Here is a 23,044-nt window from a genome sequence, read left to right as displayed (position 1 = left end):
CATTTATAAACCAGTTGTCATATACACAAAATAAACTCTTATTATGATTTTTAACAAAGCATAAACAGAATGAACCTATTAGGTTTTCCTCTCTCTTTGCAAAGTTTCATCTAAATGGAGACCATCTCAATGACAAGGACATTTTATAAATGTTTGTGTTGATAAATTGTACATTGAAAAGTTGAAGGAGCCTGAGAGGGGAAGAGACAGAGAAAGGGGAAAGGCTTAGTAAAACTGTTAAAGTCAGTATATTTTTATTTTTTCCATTTTTCCATTTTAAGTTTTATTATATCAATTAATTTAAAGTAGACTCTATTAAATTTATTAACTTGTTGAGTGTCACATTCCTTCCTCTTCCACTTTCCTTCCTCCCTCCCTTCCTTCCCCCTTCCTTCCTTCTTTCCTCCTTCCTCTTTCTTTCTCTCTTCCTTTCTTCTTTCTTTCTTTCTTTCTTTCTTTCAACAATTTAGTCTTTTAGAATAATTCTTTCAAGGACAAGAAGTGTCAATAACATGAAAAAGTAAAGATAGAGGATTCAATTCAATCCTGAACTGTGTGTGAGTCTAAGACTCAGTGTATACAAGGCATGACATCCAGAAATAGTGCAGAAAAAAGACAATCAATAGTCCACACACAACACTTATACCTGAGTATCTGGTAATATTTAAATGTGAAGGAAGGTTCTGAGCTCAATCCACAACTCTTGTTTCCAGGATGACACACATTTAATGCTTACTTAAAGATGAAGAAGAGAGCTGGACTTAATTGCTTTCATATTATAAAATAATTGTGGTCATTGAACAAAAACATATTAAAACTTATTATTATAGATAATCACAGAGATTACAAGTCACTGTTTAGAGAAATATTTATATTTAGATAATACTATACTCTATTCAGATATGTGGGAAATATAAAGATTAAATAATTTTTATGACTATAATTAATAGCAAATTTTGTCTTGCTTTATTGTTAGCCTTTAGGCATTTATTTCTAGCAGAAAATGTAGTGGAATTAAAATGTTAGTTTTAAATAATGAAAATGATTTGAATCCAATTTTTTTAAACACATTGATTTACTTTCTCATATCGTGAAATATATTACAGTGCTATTATAAGTAGATTATGTGTTTGCTAGAAATTAAGTAAAAGAGAAGACAAAATAATCAGAATTTGAAAATTGAGTTATCCTCAGATATTTCTCACTAAAAACCAGCGATTCTCCCACCCCCACCAGCCAAACCCACTGTGTCAAACCCACACAGGCTTCAGGAGTAACAGGAGCTATATCACACTCTTTAAGGGATATGATTCATCCCAGTGTGCTTAGAATGAAAAACACATTAAGGACATATGGGGTGACATATGCTAAATCCTCTAGACACGCTTCACTAGCACAATCATGAGGCCCAACTTGATTTCATGAAATATTGCACATTTATTTTTGCCAAACAGGATAATAACAATGAATTATTTGGGGAAAAAGAGAAAAACTAAGACTTTTTTTCAATCTGAATCAAATCTTTTCAAGATTTTTAAATACTACCAAAAACCAAAGAACAAACAGCAAACACTTTTCTAGTTTTATGATAGACATACCTGAAATTTCAATAATGCAATTAAATTTATTCCCACTACTAAAGGATCGTATATTTAACATACTTCTGAAATCACAGCCTGAAAGCACAAACTATGAATTAATCTGCTTTATTTGAAAAAAAATGTTTAAAGCATAACATGTAGAATATTGAAAGGAAGGTTCTAATTGTAGAGCACCAGATGAGCAAAGTGGATAGGAAATCAACTCAATTCACCCAATCACAGTCTGCATTGTCTCTGTTGTTTCAAGTTCTGGCTATTTAAAGAGGACAGTTATATTGCCTTGCACATAGGCTTAAAAAGAAACTTAATTCATTAACAGTAATTGTCTTCTATATAAAGAATACTTAAAGTACAAAAATTGGATACTTTAGTTTTATATTATCTATGGATTCCCTTCTTTTTTTTAGGAGCTAAGAATACATACACAAAAGGATACATATTAAACAATATATTATAATGGATTCCCTACTGATCACCTTGTAAGAGATACTCTACTAATTACCTTATAAAAGGTCTATACTAATTACCCAAATATGCCCAGTCTCAAATTTTTCTATATGAAAGAAGAAAAGGAAAAGCAAGGAAGGAAAGAGAAAGTGATGAGAGGAAGGTGATAATTATAATTGTAAGGATTAGATAGGAATTAAATTTGCTTTAGAAACTGATATGGTGGCTTCATTGCAGAGATTTATGAATGTATGTGTTGATAAATAATATAATACCCCCCAAAAAAAGAAAACAGGGGAAGTGGAGAACAAAGAGATAAGTTATCAGACAGATCAAAAGCAACTCAGATTCAAATAGTAAGTCAAGGAGAGAAAGAAACACTGACAGGGTCAAATGAATAAAGAAAATATGGTCTATACATACAATGGAATATTATTCAGTCTTAAAAAAGAAGGAAACTTTTCAATGTGTCACAATATGGATGAACTTAAAAGCATAATGTTAAGTGAAATAAGCCAGTCTCAGAAGGACAGATACTGTGTGACTCCATTTATATGAGGTATCTAAAATAGTCAAAGTCATAGAAGCAGAGTAGAATGGTGACTGCCAGGGGAGGGAAGGGGAAAGGGGGAGTTGCTATTCAATGGGTATACAGTTTCAGTTATGCAAGATGAACAATATCTAGATATCTCCTGTATAGCATTGTACTTATAGTTAACAATACTGTATTGTACACTTAATAATTTAAGAAGGTAGTTCTTACAATAAATATTCTTACTGAAATAGATAAATATATACACAAAGAAAGAAAGAAAGAGAGAGAGAGAGAGAGAGAGAGAAAGAAAGAAAAAGAAAGAAAGAAAGAAAAAGAAAGAAAGGTTCTTGGGAATTACACATTGGCAGGAAAGTTAGTGCCAGGAAAGTTTGGGACACACCTCATAAACCTGATATTTGGTGAAAAAAGCAGGGAACCAAATACAAACACAGTATGGTTCCAATTATATAAATACAGAGATGGCAAAATTAAAATATAATAGTTATGTATTCTTTCATAGGTGGTAAACTACATGGAAGAGCTAGGAAATGTTTGTTAGGAAAGTTAGGAAAGTGGACTATCCCTAGGGGATAAGGAGAGGATTGTCTTTGGAGAGGAGCACTTACATGGGGTTTCTGAGATTCTGGTGGTCCTCTCATTCCTTTCCTTTTTTAAAATTTATTTATTTTTTGGCTGCGTTGGGTCTTCCTTGCTGCACGCAGGTTTTCTCTAGTTGTGGTGAGCGGGGGCTACTCTTCTTTGCAGTGCGCAGGCTTCTCATTGGGGTGGCTTCTCTTGTTGCGGAGCACAGGCTCTAGGCACGTGGGCTTCAGTAGTTGTGGCTTGCAGGCTCTAGAGTGCAGGCTCAGTAGTTGTGTCTCAGGGGTTTTGTTGCTCCACAGCATGTGGGATCTTCCTGGACCAGGACTCGAACCTATGTCCCCTGCATTGGCAGTTGGATTCTTAACCACTATGCCAGCAGGGAAGCCTGGTCCTCTCATTCTTGACTTGAGTGATAATCACATGCTGTCTCCTTTAGAATTAATTATTTTTATATGCCTGGCATAACACACACACACACACACACCACATTTTTGTATGTATATGTCTCATGATAAAAACTTAATAAAAAGATAGTGCAAAGTTGATGCCATTACCCAAACAAGTTACTTCTTGAATTGTGCAAATTCTCCTTTCAGTCTTATGAAAATAGATGTCTGACACATCCAGCAATTATCATGTGTTCAAATTTCTTTTTTCCCAAGTTTTATTAAGGTATAATTGTCAAATAAAATTGTATATATTTAAAGTATATAGTGTGATGGTTTGATGTATGTATAATTGTTAAATATTTACCACAGTCAAGTTTATTAACATATCCATTGCCTTACATAGTTACCTTTTGTGTGTGTGTGTGGTGAGAATGCTTTAATTTTTACTCTCTTAGCAAATTTTAAGTATACCACACAGCAGTTAATTAACTATAGTTACTATGATTTACATAAGAACTTACACAAATTATAACTGAAAGTTTGTACCCTTTGATGAACATCTACTCTTGCCCCCTAGTTTCTGGCAATCACCATTCTGCTATTTTTAAATTTGTTTTTCTTTTTTTTTTTTTGAGATTCCACATATAAGTAATACCATACAGTATTTGTCTTTCTGGCTGGCTTATTTCCTAATGCCCTCCAGGCTCATCTATGTTGTCACAAAGGGCAGGATTTTCTTCTTTTTTATGCCTGAATAATATTTTATTGTATATATACCACATTTTCTTTATGCATTTATCCATTGATGGATAATTAATTTTTCCCTGTATTTTGGCTATTGTGAATAATGCTGCAATGAACCCAGGAATGCAAATATCTCTTTATGACCCTGATTTTTTATCCATGGGCTAAGTACTCAGAAGTGGATTTCTATATCATATAGTAGTTCTATTTTCAATATTTTGAGTACCCTCTATACTGTTTTCCATAGTGGTTGAACCAACAGACATTTCCATCAACAGTTCATAAGGGTTGCCTTTTCTCCACATTCTCACCAACATTTTCTATCTCTTGACATTTTGGAGATAGCCATCCTAACAGGTGTGAGGTGATATCTCATTGCAATTTTGATTTGCATTTCCTTGATGTTTAGTGATGTTGAGCACCTTTTCATGTACCTGTTGGCCATTTGGAAGTCTTCTTTGGGAAAAAGTCTATTCTGATACTTTGCCCATTTTAAAACTCAGGTTATTACTATTACTTTTTGCAGCAGGGTTGTATGAATTCCTTACAACCTCTTAGATATTAACACATTTTAGATATTACAACCTTTTAGATATTAACCTCTTATCAGATATATGGTTTGCAAATAGTTTCTCCCATTCCATATATTACTTTTCATTTTGTTGATTATTTCCTTTGCTGTGCAGAAGCTTTTTAGTTTGATGTAGTCCCACTTGCATATTTTTGCTTTTGGGGTCATATTTTCAAAATCATTACCAAGACCAACCCACAGATCTTTTTCCTATACTATATATTTCCTATATTTTCTTCCAGTAGTTTTATAGTTTCTGGTCTTTCATTTAAGTATTTAATCCAAGTTGTGTTAATGTTTCTGAGTGATGTAAGATGAGGGTCCAGTTTTATTCTTTTGCATGTGGCTATCCAGTTTTCCAACACCATTTATTGGAAGAGACTATCTTTTCTCCATTGTGTTCTTGGCATACTTGTCAGAGATGTTGACCACAAATATGTAGATTTACTTCTGGACTCTCTATTTTGTTCCATTGATCTATGTGTCTGTTTTTATGCCAGTAGCATATGGTTTTTATTATTATCACTTTGTAATATAGTGTGAAATCAAGATCCCTAGCTTTGTTTTTTCTCTAGACTGCTTTGGCTATTCAGAGTTGTTTTGTGGTTCCATATGAATTTTAGAATTGTCTTCTCTGTGAAAAAGGGCATTGGAATTTTCATAGGAATTAAATTAAATCTATAGATTGCTTTAAGTAATATGGACATTTTTCATTTATTTGTGTCTTCAACTTCTTTCATCAATATCTATAGTTTTCTGTGTACAGATCTGTGAGCTCCTTGGGTAAACTTATTCCTTAGTATTTTATTGTTTTTGATGCTATTACAAATGGAATTGCTTTTTAAATTTCTCTGGATAGTTCATTGTTAGTCTCTAAAAACTCAAATGCTTTTTGTATGTTGATGTTGTATCCTGCAAATTTACTAAATTTATCAGTTCTAAGGTTTTTTTGTAGAATCTTTAAGGTTTTCTATATATAAGACCATGTCATCTGCAAACAGAGACAATTTTACTCAGATTTGTTTTTTCCATTGTTTACGATAGTAAGTTTAATAAAAAATGTTGCTCTAAACCTCAAGTTAGAGATATCTCAAATTGAAGTGTTTGTTTCCATATCAAATTAGATATATGGAAACAACACACTTCCAACACTACCAAAATCCTCAACTTTTAAATGTTCTTTACTTAGCCATAAACTTAGGCATTGTATTAGTCAGGGTCCTCTAACAGGACATAGCTCACCCAGTTATGGAGGTCTGAGAAGTACCACAGTGTGATTTTTGCAAGCTGGAGAACCAGGAAAACAATTCAGTCTGATTCTGATGGCCTGAGAACAGGGGAATCATTGGTGTAACTCCCAATCTGTGATCAAGATTTGAGAACCAGGAGCTCTGGTGATGTCCAAGGGCAGGAGAAAATGGTCTTCCCAACTCAAAAAGAGAGCAAGAACTCACCCATCCTTCACATTTGTGTTCCATTCAGACACCCAGCAGATTGGATGATGCCTGCCCACGTTGGTGAGGGCTCATCTCTTCACTTTGTCTACTGAACAAAATGCTAGTCTCTTCCAGAAACACCCTCATAGACACACCCAGATATAATGTTCTACTAGCTATCTGGTCATCCCTTAGGTCAGTCAAAATTAACATACAAAATTAACCATGACAGGCATTTGAGGCTGTGGCTTGTTGTAAAGCCTTTGGCTCTGGCACGTGCTACAGTGCTTCTCAATGTCTTACCTACTATTTTGGACACGTCTTCTATGTGACTTGTGGATCATTCAGGTTTCTTGAGTGCATTCATGGCCGTGTGGTCTACTTATTGTACTACTCTAAAGGTCCTTATATAGTCTTCATGAAGGAGAAGAATAAAATGTAATTATTTTCTTCCTCTGAGACATTTTTTTTCTATATTGTACCTTTCACCATCCAAAAAGATCATTGCTTTTAGTTCTAGAGTCGTATACTCTCCTGTCTTCTTTCTCCTTAGAGTCTTTCTATCACATCATCTGTCTGTGTTATATTGTTAGTATCTATGGCCAAGTTGACATGCTGACATGAATCATCCATTGGCTGCTATATCCCTATTTAGATGTGCATTAAGTACATCCAAAGTGAAAAAAGAAATTATAAAACATCATACCTAGTGACTTCCCTGCTGGTCCAGTGGTTAAGACTTTGCAATCCCAATGCAGGGGACCTGGGTTCGGTCCCTGGTCAGGGAACTAGATACTGAATGCCTCAACTAAGAGCCCACAAACTACAACTAAGAGCCAGCACAGCCAAATAAATAAATAAATAAATAAATAAATAAATAAATAAATAGTATCATACCTAAAGGATAATTTACCAAACTCCTTTAATTTAACCCTGATTCAATTTACTGTAATTCTTCAAAATATCTAGAGCAATTTAGCCTTTGGAGATTAAAATTCAAATTTAATCATAGTAAAACTGTAAAGTGTGTTTTATCATAAGACTTGCTCTCACAAAATTTTACAGAAGTTTGAAGACATTGTAGCAATGATTAATAAAATGTTTTCAAATGTTCATATTTGAATAACTTGTCTAGAACTCAGAATATTTCCTATAAAAATTGTGTCAGAGAGAGTTGTTTAAGTTCTCAGTTGTCTAACATAAATAATTTTACCTATCATGTAATATTCATATGAGTCATGAACCACGAGTCTTTCTGAATCTGATTTCTGGACTTCCTTAAGTTTTCTAAGTCTCAAGAGAGTAGGTAATTAAGTAGATCATTAAATTTGTATATCTATACCCAAAGAAGGCTAGTTACTATGGTAAATATGAAAAAGCTTCCAAGAGCAACAAGTTCTGGTTAGATGTCCTCAAAAACAGATTTTGATAGAAGGTGGCATTTGTGGCAGCAATTGACTCTAAATGGCAGTAGATAAGCAGATGAACGATTTGTTTTTAAATCAAGTGTTTGTAATAAAGGACTGGCTATATTAAGAATTCTGGAAAATCAACATGGGATAGGAAATATCAATAGTCCATTTTGACACACAAAAAGAGTTTCTAGCCTTGTAATTTTATTTTGGTAAAACTGTTTTGACACACTAATGGTTCTCTACAGTAAACTATACCTGTTAATGAAATCATTGTATTTCAATGAGGTAAGAATATGTCTATCCTTCCAAATTAAATCAATTTTGTCATCAAATATCCACAGAGACTCTGATGCTTATGAATTTTAGGAAGTTGTAATTGATTTTAGAACTTCTAACACATCTAAATCCTATCAAATGCAGAGCAGTTTCCCCCTCCCCCCAACATATTTTGGTTCACCCAATCTAATATTCTTTAATTTGAAGATAGTACAGCAAAGATAACATCATAGTTAGAAGAGAAAAGACACTCTTGACCATGATGAAGTGTAATCACTCAAAAGTGTGAAAGGCCAATTTGATGGTAAAACCCTTTAAGAAGTAATCCATCGAAACTAGCCAAACCATTGATTCTGTCAAATAATAATAAAATTAGAACTTCAAGAGAAAGTTAAATTTGTTCCAACAGAATTTTTTTTTCTCCTGTAAGGTTCTCTGTAGACACCCTATTTTACTTATTTCTTCATGTTTGTCTTGGTATTTTGAAGAATTAGCACATTCCTTGTATTTCACCATATCCAAAGAAAGAAATGGCCAGATGCCAAAATAATGAAATCTTATCATTCCAACTGCACAACCACAATTCTAGGTTTCCTACCACAAATTCCATTTGGTGCCAGATAATACCCTTTATTGCTGACAAAATTTGGGGTCTAAACTCTTATCTGGTACTCTTATCTCTTGAATTCAGTTGGGTCACAGATGAAAAATAATGATTCTTTTGAAACATTTAGACTAGCCCTTAGACTTCCAGAAGACTGAGTTGCTTACTTATTGCTTCCTTTTCTGAAGACTCATACCATGGTCTTGGCACTCTAGATTTCATTATGCTGACTATACAAGGATAAAAAGTAGAGGGTACGATATAACGCAAGTTTCCCCTTAATACTTAAGGCACTGAAATGCTAACATATTGCTCTATGTGTACCTTCTATGGGCCACATGCTGGTTCAGCTTACCCTTCAGAAACCTGCAGTGAAAGCAGAAGACATTCTCATTCACTAAATCAGCTACATTGGGGGAAAAAATGACATCTAATAAGGTAATTAATCAAATCAAATAAACTTCTTAGGTCCCTCTCCACTTATAATCCCTGCAATTTCTTTATTTGCTCCACATAACTCTCCATCCCTTAGTACCATAACCTATTTTATTATTTATAGGGTTGCAATTGAATATGTTGTTTACTAAAAGAAAATATTAAATCACTTTTCAACTACTTTTAGCTGTGTGATATTATATAAATAATTTTAAAATTTACCATTTTATTCCTCTTTATAAAATAGAAATTATGTAACTAAATTAATAAGTAAATAATATAATTTCTGTTACATGGTTAATATGGTATTTTATGTATAGTAAGGACCAATTAATTTTAGTTACTTGTATTGTTATTCTTCCTTACTCTCTGTTTCTTGCATGAACACCACAAAGAAAAGTTTTCAGATATTAGCTCCAGAAAAAAAAGTGTTTTCATGCAAGAAATTATAATTTCTTCCAACTTAAAATATTGAGAGGCACTACTGACTATGATTCTCATTTAATTTTGAGCCCCCAGAAACTCAAACCAAGCGTGAAGTTCAACTTTAATAACATAGTAGGATAGTGGTCTGCATATCTTTCTACATTTTAAGTATTTTCTTGGTCCTGACAATTTTTGGTGGCAACTTTTATCTGGTTACATTTTGTCATTTTATTGTATACATGCTTATAAACTGATTAATCCTCTGTAGAATCAGGAGATATAGATATATGCACACTTACATTTATATAATATTGCTCTTGGAAGAGCTGAGCATTTCAGAGACAGGACTCAAACTAAATTTCTCTAATGTTATCTAATTAGTGCTCTTGATGTTTGGGGCAGACCTAGGGAAAATTGAACATCTATTCCTCTGAAAGTAGTGAATTACCCACATGCTTAACCTCCCCAAACAAATTCAAATCAGTATAAGAAAATTAGCTCTTAGATAAATACGTACACTGTATTTCATTGTAAAGAGTGTAGGAGATAATTTTCCCTTAAACAGAGACGAAATTTTGTTTACTTTAATGAATTTAAAAAAAAAAAACCTGACATATAGTTATTGTTACATGAGCAAATCCAGAAATAAAGTAGTTGTTTTGCCTCTCTTTCTCTTTCAAACGATCTTGTATATTCATTCAGCAATTGTATTCTTCAAATTCTAATTTTATCATTTTAATTTCTTCCTCAGAAACAAAACAGGTTTCTTAAATTCCCTAGCAAATACAAAGTGAACATATCAACCAAATACTATTTTGTTCAAACTTAAAGGTACAATTTTGGGCTTCCGTGGTGGCTCAGTGGTTAAGAATCCACCTGCCAATGCAGGGGACATGGGTTCGAGCCCTGGCCCGGGAAGATCTCACATGACATGGAACAACTAAGCCTGTGTGCCACCACTACTGAGCCTGCACTCTAGAGCCCACAAGCCACAACTACTGAGCCTGCGTGCCACAACTACTGAAACCTGTGCACCTAGAGCCTGTGCTCCACAACAAGAGAAGCCACCACAATGAGAAGCCTGCGTCTCCCTCCCACCCTCCCTATCCCACCCCTCTATGTGGTCACAAAGCACCAAGCTGATCTCCCTGTGCTATGTGGCTGCTTCCCACTAGCTATCTATTTTACATTTGGTGGTGTAAATATGTCAATGCCATTCTTTCACTTCTTCCCAGCTTACCCTTCCCTCTCCTTGTGTCCTCAAGTCCATTCTCTATGTCTGCATCTTTATTCCTGTCATGCCCCTAGATTCTTCAGACCTTTTTTTTTTCTTAGATTCCATATATATGTGTTAACATAGTATTTGTTTTTCTCTTTCTGACTTACCTCACTCTGTATGACAGATTCTAGGTCCGTCCACCTCACTACAAATAGTTCATTTTCTTTTTTTTTAATAGTGAGTAATATTCCATTGTATGTATGTGCCACATCTTCTTTATCCATTCATCTGTCAGTGGACACTTAGGTTGCTTCCGTATCCCGGCTGTTGTAAATAGTGCTTCAATGAACATTGTGGTACATGTCTCTATTTTTTTTTTTTTTTTTTTTTTTGCGGTATGCGGGCCGCTCACTGTTGTGGCCTCTCCCGTTGCAGAGCACAGGCTCTGGACACGCAGGCTCAGCGGCCATGGCTCATGGGCCTAGCCACTCCACGGCACGTGGGATCTTCCCAGACCAGGGCACGAACCTGTGTGCCCTGCATCGGCAGGCAGACTGTCAACCACTGCACCACCAGGGAAGCCCGTAGATGTATTTGTGGGGAGGAAGGTGATTTCTACGTCTTACTCCTCTGCCATCTTGAAGGTCCTCTCCAGAGCATTTATTCTTTATATCTTTATTTGCCTAGAAATTTCCTTTTCTGTTGATTTATTTAAATCACAAAGCCTTTACTTAAATCAGTAAGCCTTCTTATTCTATAGTCCAAATAATTTGTTAAATACTGAGACAAAGTAATTCACAAAGTTGTTAAAAGCATTAATACCTAATAGGATAATTTCCATTTCCCTGGTCCAGAAGCTAAGTGATATGAAGCCTACAGATAAAAGTAGAATGATTGTAAAGGCTAGGGAATGAACATCATTTTGTCAGTAATTATTACCTTAGAATTTTGTCAAGAAACAATATAATTTTAGTCTAGGGCAAGAATTAATTTTGTGGGGTTAATATGTTAAATTCAGAATTAAAATATTTTGAGATGTTTTCTTATTTTTTTAGGTCATAGCATTGTTTGCTCAGTCCAATTTCTTTCCATCATGGTAAAAAAAGTAATCTTAATAATGTATGTAATTATTTTATTGCACACAGGAAGTGATATGATGAGGGACACACAACATTGCAATACACATCTTGATGAATAATTTCAACCAGGACAGTTTTAAGGAGGTTGTGAGGTATGCTTTAATGAGCGTGGACTTTGGAGTCAAAGAGATTGGACATGTATCTTGACTTTGCCGTATAGTAGCTCTGTCCTCAGGGTAAGTTACTGAACCTTTCAACTTCATTCTCTGTGTATATAAAATTACTATTTTTGCATATATAAAATTGATAAAAATATTATAGATAGCAGGCACTTGATAAAATTTGCTTCCTTTCCTTTTTCATTCTTCAACATCTTCACTTTAGAACTCTGAAATATTATACCCTCAACTTCCACATTCATCTTTTCAAAATTGAGAAATCATCAATCTCATGCAGCGACTTTAGCTTTAGTCCTAATAACATCTTTGCCTCAGAGGAGATATTTTGGAAATATTGACTCCACATTAAAGAAGGGAGCCAATCACCTTTCATATTCTTCAGGGATTGAGAAGAAGAAATCATTCCAGATAAAATGTCAGACTGAACATTTCCATTACAATTTTCAAAAAGCCAGGGCAAACTGGGACCAAGAATTGAGTCAGAATTTAGATCTATAGAAGTAAATATCTCTTTTCTACTTGCAAGTTTAGAATTACAAGTATCTCACTTCAAAGATCTAGCTTTCAGGATCTGGAGAGATTTTATTCCATCAAAATTCCCTCCTCTCCCTGTATTTTCAACTGCTTTCTTTTTATTGCTGCTTAGTTTGCACTAGATAAAAATATATCCAAATGGCTCCCACTTGAATATAAATAAATGTTACTCTCTTAACCCCATCTTTTCTTCTTAATCCTGCTGTGTCTTTCTCATTACTTTTCTGGTATAGTCGAATGAACAAGTGGCCTACTTTCAATATCTCAATTTTGTTTCCATGTGCTTTCTCTTTTTACCTCACAAAATCTACTGCTGCCCTGATATTTACAGATGTCTTCTAGTTGTGAAATTCAAAGGATAATTTCTTCTCTTATTTATATTTGAGTCTGTTTACCACTCTTACTTACTTTCAACATTACCCTGCTTTTCGTGCAAGATGTGTTTCCCTTTCTTTCCCTGCCTTTCTAACTCTTCTACTACTGCACATAATATTATGTTTCTCTGGCTTCTGCTCTCAGTACTTTTCTTTGTACAATCTCATCACTTCTCTCGACTTCAAAATATCCCCTGTATACTGATGCTTAACAATACTGTTATTCCCAAACCCCGAACAATGTTTTGAGCTCAAATTCATATACCTAACTTCCTACTGGATGAGTCAACCTGGATGTGAATTAGACATCTCAGGTTCAAGATGATAAAAATTGGACTCATCCTTTCCTCAGATCTGCAGTTTTTCTCCATTTGAAAACTGTTTATATTATTGAGATAGCTTCCAAAGGCAGAAACCAGTATTTGATATATTTGCCTATTCCATATCCCCATCCACATTATTCATGCATTTAGTCATTCAAAGCATATGTGTTGGCTGCTCAGTTTATGTATGTACTGTGCTGGTTGCTTGGGATATAATGATAAACAAGATAAACCATAACTGTTCTCTCATAGTGCTTAGGGGCTAGTGGGAAGAGGGTAGACAATGAATAAGTAACAAACAAAGAAAATGATTTTATTTATTTTTAATTTTTAATTTTTTTTTTAATTAGTTTCTGCTTTATAACAAAGTGAATCAGTCATACATATACATCTGTTCCCACATCCCCTCCCTCATGCATCTCCCTCCCTCCCACCCTCCCCATCCCACCCCTCCAGGCGGTCACAAAGCACCGAGCTGATCTCCCTGTGCTCTGCGGCTGCTTCCCACTATCTATCTACCTTACGTTTGGTAGTGTATATATGTCCATGCCTCTCTTTCCCTTTGTCACAGCTTACCCTTCCCCTTCCCCATATCCTCAAGTCCATTCTCAAGTAGGTCTGTGTCTTTATTCCCGTTTTACCCCTAGGTTCTTCATGACATTTTTTTTTTTTTTTAAATTCCATATATATGTGTTAGCATACGGTATTTGTCTTTCTCTTTCTGACTTACTTCACTCTGTATGACAGACTCTAGGTCTATCCACCTCATTACAAATAGCTCAGTTTCGTTTCTTTTTATGGCTGAGTAATATTCCATTGTATATATGTGCCACATCTTCTTTATCCATTCATCCGATGATGGACACTTAGGTTGTTTCCAGCTCCGGGCTATTGTGAATAGAGCTGCAATGAACATTTTGGTACATGTCTCTTTTAGAATTATGGTTTTCTCAGGGTATATGCCTAGTAGTGGGATTGCTGGGTCATATGGTAGTTCTATTTTTAGTTTTTTAAGGAACCTCCATACTGTTCTCCATAGTGGCTGTACCAATTCACATTCCCACCAGCAGTGCAAGAGTGTTCCCTTTTCTCCACACCCTCTCCAGCATTTATTGTTTCTAGATTTCTTGATGATGGCCATTCTGACTGGTGTGAGATGATATCTCATTGTAGTTTTGATTTGCATTTCTCTAATGATTAATGATGTTGAGCATTCTTTCATGTGTTTGTTGGCAGTCTGTATATCTTCTTTGGAGAAATGCCTATTTAAGTCTTCTGCCCATTTTTGGATTGGGTTGTTTGTTTTTTTGCTATTGAGCTGCATGAGCTGTTTATAAATTTTGGAGATTAATCCTTTGTCAGTTGCTTCATTTGCAAATATTTTCTCCCATTCTGAGGGTTGTCTTTTGGTCTTGTTTATGGTTTCCTTTGCTGTGCAAAAGCTTTGAAGTTTCATTAGGTCCCATTTGTTTATCTTTGTTTTTATTTCCATTTCTCTAGGAGGTGGGTCCAAAAGGATCTTGCTGTGATTTATGTCATAGAGTGTTCTACCTATGTTTTCCTCTAAGAGTTTGATAGTTTCTGGCCTTACATTTAGGTCTTTAATCCATTTTGAGCTTATTTTTGTGTATGGTGTTAGGGAATGATCTAATCTCATACTTTTACATGTCCCTGTCCAGTTTTCCCAGCACCACTTATTGAAGAGGCTGTCCTTTCTCCACTGTACATTCCTGCCTCCTTTATCAAAGATAAGTTGGCCATACGTGCGTGGGTTTATCTCTGGGCTTTCTATCCTGATCCACTGATCTATCTTTCTGTTTTTATGCCAGTACCACACTGTCTTAATTACTGTAGCTTTGTAGTATAGTCTGAAGTCAGGGAGCCTGATTCCTCCAGCTCCGTTTTTCGTTCTCAAGATTGCTTTGGCTATTCGGGGTCTTTTTTTTTTCCAAACAAATTTTGAAATTTTTTGTTCTACTTCTGTGAAAAATGCCAGTGGTAGTTTGATAGGGATTGCATTGAATCTGTAGATTGCTTTGGGTAGTAGAGTCATTTTCACAATATTGACTCTTCCAATCCAGGAGCATGGTATATCTCTCCATCTATTTATATCATCTTTAATTTCTTTCATCAGTGTCTTATAATTTTCTGCATACAGGTCTTTTGTCTCCTTAGGTAGGTTTATTCCTAGATATTTTATTCTTTTTGTTGCAATGGTAAATGGGAGTGTTTTCTTGATTTCATTTTCAGATTTTTCATCATTAGTGTACAGGAATGCCAGAGATTTCTGTGCATTAATTTTGTATCCTGCTACTTTACCAAATTCATTGATTAGCTCTAGTAGTTTTTCGGTAGCATCTTTAGGATTCTCTATGTATAGTATCATGTCATCTGCAAACAGTGACAGCTTTACTTCTTCTTTTCCGATTTGGATTCCTTTTATTTCCTTTTCTTCTCTGATTGCTGTGGCTAAAACTTCCAAAACTATGTTGAATAAGAGTGGTGAGAGTGGGCAGCCTTGTCTTGTTCCTGATCTTAGTGGAAATGGTTTCAGTTTTTCACCATTGAGGACGATGCTGGCTGTGGGTTTGTCATATATGGCCTTTATTATGTTGAGGAAAGTTCCCTCTATGCCTACTTTCTGCAGGGTTTTTATAATAAATGGGTGTTGAATTTTGTCGAAAGCTTTCTCTGCATCTATTGAGATGATCATATGGTTTTTCTCCTTCAACTTGTTAATATGGTGTATCACATTGATTGATTTGCGTATATTGAAGAATCCTTGCATTCCTGGAATAAACCCCACTTGATCATGGTGTATGATCCTTTTAATGTGCTGTTGGATTCTGTTTGCTAGTATTTTGTTGAGGATTTTTGCATCTATGTTCATCAGTGATATTGGCCTGTAGTTTTCTTTCTTTGTGACATCCTTGCCTGGTTTTGGTATCAAGGTGATGGTGGCCTCGTAGAATGAGTTTGGGAGTGTTCCTTCCTCTGATATTGTTTGGAAGAGTTTGAGAAGGATGGGTGTTAGCTCTTCTCTAAATGTTTGATAGAATTCGCCTGTGAAGCCATCTGGTCCTGGGCTTTTGTTTGATGGAAGATTTTTAATCACAGTTTCAATTTCAGTGCTTGTGATTGGTCTATTCATATTTTCTATTTCTTCCTGAGTCAGTCTTGGTAGGTTGTGCATTTCTAAGAATTTGTCCATTTCTTCCAGGTTGTCCATTTTATTGGCATAGAGTTGCTTATAGTAATCTCTCATGATCTTTTGTATTTCTGCAGTGTCAGTTGTTACTTCTCCTTTTTCATTTCTAATTCTACTGATTTGAGTCTTCTCCCTTCTTTTCTTGATGAGTCTGGCTAATGGTTTGTCAATTTTGTTTATCTTCTCAAAGAACCAGCTTTTAGTTTCGTTGATCTTTGCTATCGTTTCCTTCATTTCTTTTTCATTTATTTCTGATCTGATCTTTATGATTTCTTTCCTTCTGCTAGCTTTGGGGGTTTTTTGTTCTTCTTTCTCTAATTGCTTTAGGTGCAGGGTCAGGTTGTTTACTCGAAATGTTTCCTGTTTCTTAAGGTGGGATTGTATTGCTATAAACTTCCCCCTTAGAACTGCTTTTGCTGCGTCCCATAGGTTTTGGGTCGTCGTGTCTCCATTGTCATTTGTTTCTAAGTATTTCTTAATTTCCTCTTTGATTTCTTCAGTGATCACTTCATTATTGTGTAGTGTATTGTTTAGCCTCCATGTGTTTGTATTTTTTACAGATCTTTTCCTGTAATTGATGTCTAGTCTCATAGCATTGTGGTCGGAAAAGATACTTGATACAATTTCAATTTTCTTCAATTTACCAAGGCTTGATTTGTGACCCAAGATATGATCTATCCTGGAGAATGTTCCATGAGCACTTGAGAAAAATGTGTATTCTGTTGTTTTTGGGTGGAATGTCCTATAAATATCAATTAAGTCCATCTTGTTTAATGTATCATTTAAAGCTTGTGTTTCCTTATTTATTTTCATTTTGGATGATCTGTCCATTGGTGAAAGTGGGGTGTTAAAGTCCCCTACTATGATTGTGTTACTGTCGATTTCCCCTTTTATGGCTGTTAGTATTTGCCTTATGTATTGAGGTGCTCCTATGTTGGGTGCATAAATATTTACAATTGTTATATCTTCTTCTTGGATCGATCCCTTTATCGTTATGTAGTGTCCTTCTTTGTCTCTTCTAATAGTCTTTATTTTAAAGTCTATTTTGTCTGATATAAGAATTGCTACTCCAGCTTTCTTTTGATTTCCATTTGCATGGAATATCTTTTTCCATCCCCTTACTTTCAATCTGTATGTGTCTCTAGGTCTGAAGTGGGTCTCTTGTAGACAGCATATATATGGGTCTTGTTTTTGTATCCATTCAGCCACTCTGTGTCTTTTGGTGGGAGCATTTAGTCCATTTACATTTAAGGTAATTATTGATATGTATGTTCCTATTCCCATTTCCTTAATGGCTTTGGGTTCGTTATTGTAGGTATAGTCCTTCTGTTGTGTTTCTTGCCTAGAGAAGTTCCTTTAGCATTTGTTGTAAAGCTGGTTTGGTGGTGCTGAACTCTCTCAGCTTTTGCTTGTCTGTAAACGTTTTAATTTCTCCATCAAATCTGAATGAGATCCTTGCTGGGTAGAGTAATCTTGGTTGCAGGTTTCTCTCCTTCATCACTTTAATTATGTCCTGCCACTCCCTTCTGGCTTGTAGAGTTTCTGCTGAGAGATCAGCTGTTAACCTGATGGGGATTCCCTTGTGTGTTATTTGTTGTTTTTCCCTTGCTGCTTTTAATATGATTTCTTTGTGTTTAATTTTTGACAGTTTGATTAATATGTGTCTTGGCGTATTTCTTCTTGGATTTATTCTGTATGGGACTCTCTGTGCCTCCTGGACTTGATTAACTATTTCCTTTCCCATATTAGGGAAGTTTTCAACTATAATCTCTTCAAATATTTTCTCAGTACCTTTCTTTTTCTCTTCTTCTTCTGGAAACCCTATCATTCGAATGTTGGTGCGTTTAATGTTGTCCCAGAGGTCTCTGAGACTGTCCTCTGTTCTTTTCATTCTTTTTTCTTTATTTTGCTCTGCATCAGTTATTTCCACTATTTTATCTTCCACCTCACTTATCCGTTCTTCTGCCTCAGTTATTCTGCTATTGATCCCATCTAGAGTATTTTTCATTTCATTTATTGTGTTTTTAATCGATGCTTGATTCATCTTTAGTTCTTCTAGGTCCTTGTTAACTGTTTCTTGCATATTGTCTATTCTATTTCCAAGATTTTGGATCTGGGAAATAGAATCTTGGATCAGCTTTACTATCATTATTCTGAATTCTTTTTCAGGTAGACTGCCTATTACCTCTTCATTTGTTAGGTCTGGTAGGTTTTTATCTTGCTCCTTCACCTGCTGTGTGTTTTTCTGCTTTCTCATTTTGCTTATGTTACTGTGTTTGGGGTCTCCTTTTTGCAGGCTGCAGATTCGTAGTTCCCGTTGTTTTTGGTGTCTGTCCCCCGTGGCTAAGGTTGTTTCAGTAGGTTGTGTAGGCTTCCTGGTGGGGGGGACTAATGCCTGTGTTCTGGTGGTTGAAGCTCGATCTTGTCTTTCTGGTGGACAGGTCCACGTCTGGTGGTGTGTTTTGGGGTGCCTGTGGCCTTATTATGTTTTTAGGTATCCTCTCTGCTAATGGGTGGGGTTGTGTTCCTGCCTTGCTAGTTGCTTGGCATAGGGTGACCAGCACTGTAGCTTGCTGGTCGTTGACTGAAGCTGGGTGCTGGTGTTGAGATGGAGATCCCTGGGAGATTTTCGCTGCTTGATATTATGTGGAGCTGGGAGGTCTCTTGTGGACCCGTGTCCTGAAGTTGGCTCTCCCACTTCAGAGGCACAGCACTAACTCCTGGCTGCAGCACCAAGAGCCTTTCATCCACCCGGCTCAGAATAACAGTGAGAAAAAGTAGAAAGAAATAATTAGTAGAAGAAAGAAAGAGAGATTGAAAGAAAGGAAGAAGGGAAGTAAGGAAGGAAGGAAGGAAGAAAGAAAGAAAGGAGGGAGGGAGGAAGGATGGAAAGAAAGGAAAGAAAGGAGGGAGGGAGGGAGGAATGAAAGCAAAAGGAAGAGTGAATGGAAGAAGAGCGGGAGGGAGGGAGGAAGGAAAGAAAGAAAGAAAGACAGGAGGGAGGGAGGGAGGGAGGAAGGAAAGAAAAAGAAAGTGGAAAGAAGAAGGGTGGGAGGGAGGGAGGGATGGAGGAAAGAAAAAGAAAGAAGGAAAGGAGGAGCGGAGGGAGGGAGGGAGGAAGGGAAGGGAGGAAAAAAAGAAAGAGCAGGTAAAGTAAAATAGAATAAAGTATGAAATATAGTAGCGTTATTAAAATTAAAAAGTAATTATTGAAAAAAAACACGGACCGAAAGAACCCTGGGACATATGGTGGAAGCAAAGCTATACAGAGAGAATCTTACACAGAAGATTACACATACACATTCACAAAAAGAGAGCAGGGGGAAAAATCAAAAATCTTGCTCTCCAAGTCCACCTCCTCGATTTGGGATAATTCGTTGTAAAAAGAGGAAAAGGGCGAAAAGTCTGAAATCTTGCTAAGTCCACCTCCTTAATTTGAGATAATTCGTTGTAAAAAGAGGGAAAAAAAAGGGGGGAAAGTCTTAAATCTTGTCCTCAAGGTCCACTTCCTCAATTTGGGATGATTCGCTGTCCATTCATGCACTCCACAGACGCAGGGCACATCAAATGGACCGTGGAGCTTTAATCCGCTGCCTCCGAGGCTGCACAGAGAGATTTCCCTGTCTCTGCTCTCACAGCTCCCGGGTCTCAGCCTTGGACCTGGCCCCGCCTCTGCGCGTAGGTCGCCGGAGGGCGTCCGTTCTTCGCTCAGACAGGACGGGTTTAAAGGAGCCGCTGATTCGGGGGCTCTGGCTCACTCAGGCAGAGGGGAGGGAGGGGAATGCCCTCTCCTCGCGCACCAGGCAACAAAAGGGAAAAAAGTCTCTTGCCTCTCCGGTAGCTCCAGACCCTTTCCCCGGACTCCCTCCGGGCTAGCACTAACCCCTTCAGGGTCTCTTCCTGCCGCCAGCCCCAGACCTCTCCCTGCGCTCCGACTGAAAGCCGATACCCGAGCCTCAGCTCCCAGCCCCGCCCGCCCTGGCGGCCGAGCAGACAAGTCTCTCGGGCTGGTGTGTGCCTGAGGGCACCGATCCTCTGTGCCAAAATCTCTCTGCTTTGCCCTCCACACCCCTGTTGCTGTGCTCTCCTCCGCTACTCCGAAGCTTTTCCCCTCCGCCACCTGCAGTCTCCGCCCTCGAAGGGGCTTGTAGTGTGTAGAAACCTTCCCTCCTTCACGGCTCCCTCCCACTGGTGCAGGTCCCGTCCATATCCTATTGTCTCTGTTTATTCTTTTTTTCTTTTGACCTACCCAGGTATGTGGGGAGTTTCTTGCCTTTTGGGGGGTCTGAGGTCTTCTGTCAGCGTTCAGTAGGTGTTCTGTTGGAGTTGTTCCACGTGTAGATGAATTTCTGATGTATCTGTGGGGAGGAAGGTGATCTCCGCGTCTTACTCTTCCGCCATCTTCCTCCGGCTCCCCGAAAATGATTTTAGATAATAGAAAGTAACAAAAATATTAAGCATAGTGGGGAAAGGGTACATCATTTGTGATTAGATTTAGTTGCATAAAACAGAAAATTTAAAATAACAGTGACATTATTGAAATTCATTTCCCTCTGATGGTAAAGACAATCCAGTTCAGGGCTTGTAGGGCAGCATCATTTTCTTTAGGGACCTCTGAGCCAACTTTTTTCTACAAGTCTTGTATAGAGTTTCTATTATGAACTGAATGCTTATGTCTCTGAAAAATTAACATGTTGAATGAAACCCTATGCCCCCAATATGATGATATTGGGAGGTGGGGCCTTTGGGCAGTAATCAGGATTAAATGAGGTCATAAGAGTAGAGCCCACACAAGTAGGATTAGTATTTTTATGAGTCATGAGAGATTTCCCTTCCTGTGTCTGCTCTCAGCCATGTGAGGATACAACAAGAAGTTGGCAGTCTACAACCCAGAAGAGGATTCTATTCAGAACCCAGCCAAGCTGGCACCCTGATCTCAGATTTCCAGCTCCCTGAACTATGAGGAATACATTTCTGTTGTTTATAAGACACCCAGGCTATGGTACTTTGTTATAGTAATAGCCTGAGCTGACCAAGATAGCTTTCAACTCAAGATCACTTCTCAGTTCATGAAGGTGGCTGGACTTCAGCCATTGAGTCTAAGTTACAGGCAGCAGAAAATAAAGCATAGAAGAGGAAAAGGAGGCACATACCAAAGAAGTTGACACCTTTTAATAATATTCCTGGAGACTCCAAAAATCATGTTCATTTAATTCTAGTTGGCTACATCATGCTGAAGAGGATGTCATCCTTTTGGCATTTTCATTGCTACTTCAAATGAAATCGTGTTATTAAGGAAGGCGTGGGGAAAGAATGGGGATAGGTAGATGTCTCTGCAATGGGTGGCTATTGAAAAGCCTTAGCGGGGAGGGCCTTTCTGAAGGAGTAGCATCTCAGCACATGGTTTTGATCATGACATACTACTGATTTCAACTGTTTTCTAATCTCTATTCCCTTTGCTCCTACCCTCTATTAGTAAAAGTCTTAGCTACCCCTCCTCTCTCTTACAGCATCTTCTCCCTAACTAGTCTCATGTCTCCAGTCTGATTACCAGTGAATCAGTTATCCATGGTGCTGTCCTAGAGTATTTTTAAATACAAATTTGATCCTTGAACTTCCTTGATTAAAATCCTTTAATGTTTTCCATTGATTCAAGGCAATATCCACAGAAATTTTGCATGAAAATCTCCCTGACCACACAATATATTTTTTTCTCCTTCTCTCACTAAATTCTGATTTCTAGGCATGAATAATGGCTTTAAAAATGTGTGTGTTTCTCAGGCTTCCCTGGTGGCGAAGTGGTTGAGAGTCCGCCTGCCGATGCAGGGGACACAGGTTTGTGCCCCGTTCCGGGAAGATCCCACATGCCGTGGAGTGGCTGGGCTGTGAGCCATGGCTGCTGAGCCTGCGTGTCCGGAGCCTGTGCTCCGCAACAGGAGAGGTCACAGCAGTGAGAGGCCCGCGTACTGAAAAAAAAAAAAAAAAAAAAGTGTGTGTTTCTCATCCATCCCAACAACTATTTAAAGTTTTTTACCTTTCTTCCAAGTATACCCTTCTCCCATCCAACTATTTCCATTAAAAAAATACACATTTATTCTTTATAATTCACTCAATTTTTTTAAGCTCTTCCTGAATATCATACTTTCATGCTATGTCCCTTTTTTTTTTTTTTTTTCGGTACGCGGGCCTCTCACTGTTGTGTCCTCTCCCGTTGAGGAGCACAGGCTCCGGACGCACAGGCTCAGCGGCCATGGCTCACGGGCCCAGCCACTCCACGGCATGTGGGATCTTCCCGGACCGGGGCACGAACCCGTGTCCCCTGCATTGGCAGGCGGACTCTCAACCACTGCACCACCAGGGAAACCCCCATGTCCCTATTTTAAACATACAAACCATTGCTGAAGCTCCAGTACTTACAATTATTATTAATTTTGATTGTTCTATTGACATTCCATCATAAACTGCAAGCTATCTGATAGTAGAGATTGTGGCTTTATTTCTGGATCCAATTACCTCTTCCTAAGACAAGCACATTTTGAATACTTAGTAAGGTTTTCCTGAGTGAATTAAACTCATTAACCTCCTAGGCTGAAAATTTTAAAATTATTCTCTTCTAATATCCATCTCTTAGTTATGGCATCACTTT

This window comes from Hyperoodon ampullatus, assembly GCF_949752795.1.
Source record: "Hyperoodon ampullatus genome assembly, chromosome: 1".
NCBI classification, from domain to species: Eukaryota; Metazoa; Chordata; class Mammalia; order Artiodactyla; family Ziphiidae; genus Hyperoodon; species Hyperoodon ampullatus.
This window is presented reverse-complemented; position numbering follows the sequence as displayed.